The sequence below is a fragment of the Triticum aestivum genome, chromosome 6B (assembly GCF_018294505.1).
Source record: "Triticum aestivum cultivar Chinese Spring chromosome 6B, IWGSC CS RefSeq v2.1, whole genome shotgun sequence".
NCBI classification, from domain to species: domain Eukaryota; kingdom Viridiplantae; phylum Streptophyta; class Magnoliopsida; order Poales; family Poaceae; genus Triticum; species Triticum aestivum.
In genome coordinates this window covers 69,131,930-69,140,634 of record NC_057810.1, presented here as the reverse complement: position 1 = coordinate 69,140,634, position 8,705 = coordinate 69,131,930, and positions in this window count along the sequence as shown.

Sequence of the window (8,705 nt, the reverse complement as noted above, 5' to 3'; positions counted from 1 at the left end):
TAGCAAATCGCTTGCAGAGAGCTTTACAGAAATCTGACCAAGTAAGGTTTGCTTGTAATACTCCTAGATTTCTAAGCCATGTGTTAGCCCTTCCAGTAATATACATCTGGGCATAATCAAATTTGGCGTTTTTAGGCACATAGACCATTGCAAAGTATTTTTCAATGAGCCTGAGCCATTCTTGTGGATTGGAGCCGTCAAATCGAGGGAAATCCATTTTTGGTGCCTTAGAAATGGACTTATAAAATTGGGCCTCCTTATCAAACCTCTGGTGTCTATCATCTCTATAATTGAAGCCACCTCCTCTGTCCTAGAAGGAATTCTGGGGTGTAGGTTGGGGGTAATTATGTTGTTGTTGGAAGGGAGCAACTGGATAATGGGGTTGGGGATAGATAGTTGTTGTTGTGGTATGTATTGTTCTTGAGGTGGGGTATGGGTAGGGTGGTGGCATGTTATAGGGCTGGTAATTAATGGTAGGATGGTTCTGAGGAGTTTGAGGGGGATATGGCTGTGGGTTTGGTGGATAAACCAAAGGTTGTGGCTGTAGTGGTGCTGGGTAGTGGTGGGATTGGTTTGGTGGAAACATGGGAGGGGCTAATGGTGTTTGGTTCCAGTATGGTGGTCGACCATTGGTCTGGGGGAAAACTGGTATGTCTTGGTACATATTCTGCTGAGGATCTGCCCAACCATGAGCTTGCCCTCCCTCAATTTCATAGTACTGTTGTTGAAATTCAGGGTAAACAAATTGTTGTTCTTGCTCATCTTGGTTTGGCTGCTCCAGGTCATAAGTGATTTGTTCCTGATATTGCCCACCTTTTCTTCTCCAGTGTGGAACTTCTGAGTGCCAGATCAAGGGTTCAGAGGAGTTTTGGGTGGGCTGGGATTTTTGTCCCGAAGTCACCTCTTCCCCTTGTTCCTTGGATGTGGAGGGAGTACCTGGTGCCTGCTTCTCCCGTAGCAGCGATTCCATTCGCAGTAGGGTTTCATTCAGGGCCGTGACCTGCTCTTGCATCCCCTCCATCTTGGAGCTCAGCTCCTCCGTCCTGGATCCCATGTGCTCGATGTCCAACTTCATGGCCACCACTTCCTGGGCATCAGCCTTTTCTTCCTGAGTCTTCGATTTAGCCATCAGATCAGTGCGTGGGTATGGAATTTTACCACGGAACTAGTCTGGAACCCTTTCCCCGCACAAATCTCAGCCGCCGCCTCGCGTCCACGCCGCCAGAAAGCGCACAGACCTGCCTGGATCACGGGATTTTACCACTGGGGCGTTGTGCCGCAGCAACCATATCCCCGCTATAGATCTGCGCCTGAACGGTCTACCGCCACCAGCGCCGCCACGAAGCTCTATCACCGCCGCCAGACACGCCTCCGATGACCTAGGGCTACTGATACCAATTGTCAGATCCCAAAGAGGATCGAGAAAGATGAATAACTCCCGATGGTGGAGCACCCTCGATGAATTGGGGATTTTTAGTGAAAACCTAGCTACAGAAATAAGAACAAAGTAAACTGGGACTAAAGTTGGTATTTCATTTTCTGCCCGAGCACTCAGCTGGCTCACTTACGTATAGTCTTATAGGCGAGTGAGGTTACAGAGTTACTGTCGAAGTCTCACGAGAGAAAAGTTACAGAGAGGACGGTGAAAGCTAGGCGATGCCGCAACACCGTTGGATCTTGTCAGGGGATGACATCCGTAGGATCTCCATGACTTAACTGAATCGGTCTCTGTCTGTCTGAAGAAATAACACTGCTAGCTGCATATATCTTTAGGTATCTGACACGATCCCACACAACAGGTGACAACAATAGTGGAGCAGTGTGCTCCCGGACTGCGGTGTGCCACGTGGGGTCGCGACAGTCGAGCACCTCCCTGAGAGCATCCACGACCCCGGTCGTGACCGCTGCCCAAGACCTGCTTCTTCCTTGCGGTGAATGACTCCGGGTTCACGGAGTCGAGCGTGGATGCGGGCTCCCTGACCAAGGCGATGAGCATCACCATGTTGTGCAACAGGAAGGTGTCCTTCTCGTGTCTGCCGCCCCACCCCCCCGGTATGTGGGGCCCCTCGAAGGCCATGTAGAGCACATCCACGGTGTGCAGCCACACCATGAAGCAGCCCTCATGGTCGGCTACAACCTGAAAGCCACATGCCCCGCTAGTGTAGGCATGGCCGCCGCCGCCCCACGGGCGACACCAGCGCACCCACGACCATGCCCATCAGCACCGCCCCCTGCCCCAGCACCCGATAGCTGCGCTCCCAATTCCGTCAACGGCGCGCGCGCTGGCGTCACCCGCCGCTCGGTGCCCAGCAGCCACGCCTCCAGCTCCTACAGCAAGAGCGCGCTGGCACTGCCCCCGCCGCAGCAACGTAGAGTGCGGCCAGGGCGAGGCTCTTCTTGGGCGTCCGGGTGTCGGTGCGGCAGCCAGGTGTCCTCGGTGCGTGGGAGGCGCGGGCGGCTTCTTCTTGTACCCACTTAGAAGAGATGCAAAATGGTGTTTGATGAAATGCCCGAGAGAGGAGAGGAGAAAGAAAAGAAGACTACTCCAATTTGCCTATGTGGCATTTTTTTCATGCCAACTCAGCCTGATGGGCGGACCCGACCGATTAATGACTTCATCCAAATGCTTAGCATCTACAATCAGTGTTTTTTTCATGGTTATTTTTTAGGGTTAATTATCCTTTTGCCCTTAGTGGTGTCCATGTGCTCAGTTTTGCCCTCAGATGCAAATTGTCCTCAGTTTTGCCCCTAGTCCGTGCACAGCAACTACGACGAGGCCAAACGGCCATATTTGAGTCCATTCCGTCCGCCGGCGTTAGTAGTTGTGGGTCCGGAGCTTACACGTGGGACTGCGTGGACGTGGGTCCGGAGCTGACATGTAGGCCCCTGCAACTAAATCCCCAAATCATTCTAGCTCACACCCATCCGCCCGGCCGGCTGTCGTGCGCCGCCGCCGCCGCCACCTGCGCCGCGGCCAGCACCTGCCCCGCCACCAGCTGCACGCCCTGCTCCGCCGCTATCTCCCTGCGCCTACGCTCCACGGCTCATTGTGACGCCCACCACCTTCCTGCGACGCCACGGGTGGGGCGCCCGCCACCTGCTCGACCCGCGGCGCGGCCTCCTTCCGTGCGCCCGGCCGGAGCGCTCAAAGGTGGGGGGCTGCTGGAGCTATTTGAACTAGGAGGAAGAACCCTAGGGCGAAATGGAGAGCAGCGGCAACCCCGGAGTATTTGGCGAGGCAGGCATCGGGCTGGAGATCCGCCGCGTCCACGACTGGGTTCCCGAGGGGTAAGTCTCGCCTCTTGTTTAGATTGAGCTTAGTTGTGCATTTGAACACTCGATTCGAGTAGGTTTGCCCAATTAGTGTGCTGATTGCGTCTCTGTTTTTCGCCGGTTAGGATGGAGTTGCGGTTTGCTTTCATGGTGCACATTAGAAGGGACCGGTACATGTTCGATGCAAAGGATAAGAAGAAATACCAAGGAGGTTTTGATTATCGGTTGCCAATGGCTAGTAATTGGAGTTTCAGACAATTTGGGGAGGTAATTTGTAGCCAATATCCTTGGGGTTTGCTTGATGAAGTGGTTTACAAATACTATGATGGGGGAAAGAATTGGGTGACAGTTAGTAATGATGAAGAGCTAGCTACCATGTTTGTTAGGCATAAAGAGAAAGATAATTTCCATGTGAGGCTGCAAGTTGATGTGCTTGAGCAGGCATTTGGACCTAGGATGGCGGGTGCAACATCTCGGGGAGAATCAAGTCGTCGTAATGGCATCTCTAGCCATAACAGTTCAGTTGGTGCACGGCGACGTGGTGGCTCGACAAGTGTGGGCAACAGCAGTAGGGTCCCCCTTGAAGTGGAGCCTGATGGCTACAATTCTGGGGTTGATGAAGAGAAGTTATATTCTGATGTTATTCAGAATTTACGACGGGCACCTAGGGCTGAAAACCAAGATGAGGCTCACAATGCAGTCCGTGTGGATGATGACGCGATGGGTGAGGACGAAGACCTTGCAGCTGTTCAATGGGACCCTTTGAACCCTCAAATGGAAGAAGGTACAATTTTTGCATCCATGAATGAGTGTAGAAATGCACTTGTGACATACTGCATCAAGGTAGAACGTACTTTCAAAGTTGACAAGAGCGATCAAGTACGTTACAGAGTGCACTGTCCGACTGAGGGTTGTCCATGGAGGCTGCTTGCAGCTAAAATGCGGAATAGCACTAATGTTCAGGTCAAAGTGAATCCTTTTAAGCACACATGTCAGGAATCAACCCTTAGGAAGGATACAATCAGTAGAGCCAAGTCAAGATGGGTGGCAGAAGAAGTAAAAAAGTGGGTGAAAGAAAACCAGCAAGTGGGTCCAAAGGAATTGCAGAAGAACATCAAAGATAAGTTCAAGATAGATTTACCATACATGAGGTTGTTCAATGGTAAACAACATGCTATGGATTCTATTTATGGTAACTGGCAGGAAAGTTTTCAATTGTTGTATTCATTCAAAGGTGAAGTGGAGAGGACAAGCCCAGGTAGTATTGTAGATATTGATCACCACACCGTGGAGTACACATTCAGGGGAGTGACAAAGACCAAGGAATGTTTTAGAAGTGTTTTTGTCTGCTTTGAGGCTTGTCGCCGGGGTTTTTTGGCAGGCTGCAGGCCTTATTTGGCTATTGATGCCACTTTTCTCACAGGAAGGTTTAAAGGACAGTTAGTAGCAGCTTGTGCAGTTGATGCACATAGTTTTGTATTTCCAGTTGCCTATGGTGTGCTAGAGACAGAGTCTGAGGAGAGCTGGACTTGGTTTTTGCATAATCTCCGCCGGGCTATTGCACATCCCAATGGGTTGGTCATTCATACAGATGCCTGCAAAGGTTTAGAAGTGGCCGTGGACAATGTGTTCCCTGGAGTAGAGCATAGGGAATGCATGCGTCACCTTGCTGCAAATTTCATGAAGAAATTCAAAGGAAAGGTGTATACCGACAATTTATGGCCAGCATCTTTGACATGCAGTGTGAAGAAGCACAACTACCACTTGAGGCAGTTATACATGAATCCCAAAGTGAAAGAATACTTGGAAACACACCACTCCAAGTTATGGGCCAGAAGCCAATTCAGTGAAGTGAGCAAAGTTGACTATGTGCACAATAATCTAGCAGAGTCTTTCAACTCAACGATCCGGAAACTAAAGGGTCATTATGTGGTGGATTTGCTTGACAGAATAAGGATAGAATACATGCAGAAATTTCATTATCGTGCAGGAATAGCCGAGGCAAAATTCATGGGCCACATTATCATCCATGCCGTGATGAATGAACTGAAGCAGAAGACAACAGGCTTGGAAATGAACATGACGCTTTGCTCGGGTACCACAGCAGAGATATCATATTTGGATAAAGAGAAGAGGGAATGGAGATATCCAGTGGATTTAGAAGCTAGAACTTGCAGTTGTAGGCAATGGCAGATAACTGGGTTGCCATGCATTCATGCCTTGTTTTTCATCACTTCTCTCCTAGGTCCAGCAGGGAACATACAGCAGTATGTGCATGATTACTACTCTGTTGCAAGGTTCAAAGCCACATATGCTTATGCCTTGCCTGCTATGGAGGGAAAACAACAATAGGACATGGTGGACCCTGGATTCAAGCTTTGCGCTCCAGTTCTGAAGAGAGCAGCAGGTAGACCAAGGAAGAGTCGAATAAGACCTCGCAGCGAAGGAGCTGGACTTGGAGCGAGGAAGCGTAAGTGCACAAGATGTGGTGGGTCTGGTCATTTCGGTAAGTATTGTGATAACACAGTAGATCCAGCATTCGGAGAGAGTTTCGATGAAGGCTTCGATGAAAATGTTGGCCAGCAGCCGGTTGCCTCAACAGATGATGAAAATGTTGGTCAACAGCCGGTTGCCTCAACAGATGATGAAAATGATGGTCAACAGCCAGATTCAAGTGAGGCTCCAAATGGTAATCCAAGTGAGGCTCTAAATGGTGATCATGGTGATCCAAGTGAGGCTCCAAATGATGATCCAAGTGAGGCTCCAAATGGTGACCAACCTTCTGTTGTTGTGAGTTCTGCTAGGTATGTAAATCTTGCAAGGGTCAAATACTACTGTACATCTATCACTTGACATGATCTCATTACCGTTTATGTTTGGACCCTTTATGTTTTGCACAGCTCTATGATAGGTTTGAAGAAGACGCGCAAGGTACCGACAACCAAGAGAAGAAGAGAAGAAACAATGAGCACAAGGTGCACGAGGAGCAAAGTGATGACAAGAAGCTCAAGGAACAGACAGAAGCCCCAACGCTATCTATGAACAATTATGAAACATTATGAATAAGGAATGATGTTGTATTATGAAACATTTATCACTTGACATGTTGTATTTCTGTTGGATGATGTTGGACCTATGTTAGAAGTATGTTTGACATGATGTTTAAATATCTGTTGGATGATGTTTGAATGAGCACATGGTTTTTCCTTTTTTGATTTTTTTGAATTTTATTTTGCTCATTTAAATTCTGGTCAAACCTAACTTTGACCAAGATTTAAGCAAGTCTAAAACATCAAAATGAAAAACTAAGCTTGAATACTTCTTAGTCAATCCAAAATGAAGTTGTGGTGAGGTTTTTGAAATTTTCATGAAAAATGTGCTAAAAAGAGGGGTCCAAAGGTAGGGTAAACGGCCTCATTTCTAAGCAAGGTTTTTTTCGACCTTATCTAAATCAGTCAAATAACTTTCCTACACATATATTCTATATGTACAGACTATGTGCGCTGGTTTTTCCATTTTTTGATTTTTTTAAATTTGTTTTGCTCATTTGAATTCTGGTCAAACTTAACTTTGACCAAGATTTAAACAAGTGTAAAACATCAAAATGAAAAACTAAGCCTGGATCCTTCTTAGTCACTCCAAAATGAAGCTGTGGTGAGTTTTTTGAAATTTTCATGTTCATTTCCCCAAAACACTTCTCTTCACTTCATACAAGAGAGTTTGAGATACTCGAGATATCATACAATACACATGAACTTATCATTTAAATGTATGTAAAGCTTGTTTATCAACTTAAATCGTTAGTATATGACATAAGAAGACTATGTGCGCAGGTTTTTCATTTTTCTGATTTTTATTTAATTTATTATGCTCATTTGAAATCTGGTCAAACATAGCTTTGACTGCTCCAAACCCCTCCCAAACCCCGCTAACCCTAGCGCTGAATAAGGACCGTTCATCTAACCCTAGCGGTGATCAAGGGCCGTCGATCTAACCCTTCTAGAAGGAATCTGCGGGGAGGAGGGGGGCGATCCGCGAGATGCAATCTGATTGGCTGGGAGATTGTTTTTTTAACAAATATCGGGCGCGCTGGATGGACCGTTGGGCCGTCTCGTTGTCTGGGCCTGAGACTGCAGTAAATAGCCCGTCTCAGCCTTTCCAGGCCTTGCATGCATGGAGGCGGCTACGTGGGTTTGCGCATGCGCGGGAGGCGGCGACGTGCATGCATGCGAGTGAGGCGAGCGAGGCGCGCTAGGCGAGCTAGGCTAGCGAGGCGAGCTAGGTGGTTCAGGGCAGTGGTTCAGGGCAGCGGTTCACATGCACTGCCCGGTCAAAGATGCATCATTTTCGTGCAAAAATTTAAGTGTGCAAAACGTAACGGATACACACACGCGTCCGGATTCACACACGCACCGTTCTCATCCTTTCTCTCTTCCTCTCCCACCCACAGGCCTATAAATGGGGTGCCTCTCTTCCTCTCCCACCCACAAGCCAGATCCGATCCTCTCCAACTTCAAACACCCAAGCGACCGATCCCTCCCCAAGCGAGACCAAGTGAAGAAGATGCAGTTCAACGGGCCGACCTTCAGCCGTCCGCCTGTGGTGCCGGAGCTGCGCTACCCACCGGGCGTGCTCGTGGAGAGGGAGCTCCGTGTGTGGGCTATTTCAAGGTGGAGGGGTTCCGTCGAACTCACCCGCGCCTTCCTCAGAGCCGGCTATGCCCACCTCCCACGGGGCTCTCCGAGGATGTTCACCCTCAACGAGGTTCGTGACCGCGGCGGCATCCTCATACTGCTCACGGTCACCTTCACCAACCCATTTGACGCGCGCGAGCTCCTCGGCCAAGTCTTTTGGTGCGGCTGCGAGGCCATCTTCTTCACCGTCTACAACATCTACACCAAGTACGAGCGCATCTTTCCCGCTCCAGGCCAGATGCACTCCCTTCCCTACGACGAGGAGGAGGAGGTGTGAAGATGAAGACGGTGTTGAAGGGGCGCGCGCGGCCAAGGTGGAAGAAGGAGGTCAAGATGAAGATGTTCAAGCCCGGAGTCAAGCTCGTCATGTTTGGTTTTTTATTTTGTTGCTTTTCTATGTCGTGTCGTGTCGTGTCATGTTTCATCATGTGTCCGTGAACTGTCCGTGAACTTATCTAAGTTGTAATGGTACGGTGTGTTCCATCTTATTATGTGTGTTAAAAAATGTCCGTGCCCAAACTTATCATTTCTTCCCTAAACAAGTCATGAAGTTCGAGAACTTGTGGTTTTCGGAGGGGGTGAGAAGCCCTCTGTTTCATTCAAACAAAAAGTCATGAACTAACATGCAAATTTATTCCCTTTAAATCCTAAACCAAGTGCCACTCTAACCCTAAACCAAGTGCCACTCTGACCAAAATCATGTGGTAGTGCAACATACATTTTCAACCTTCCAACCCT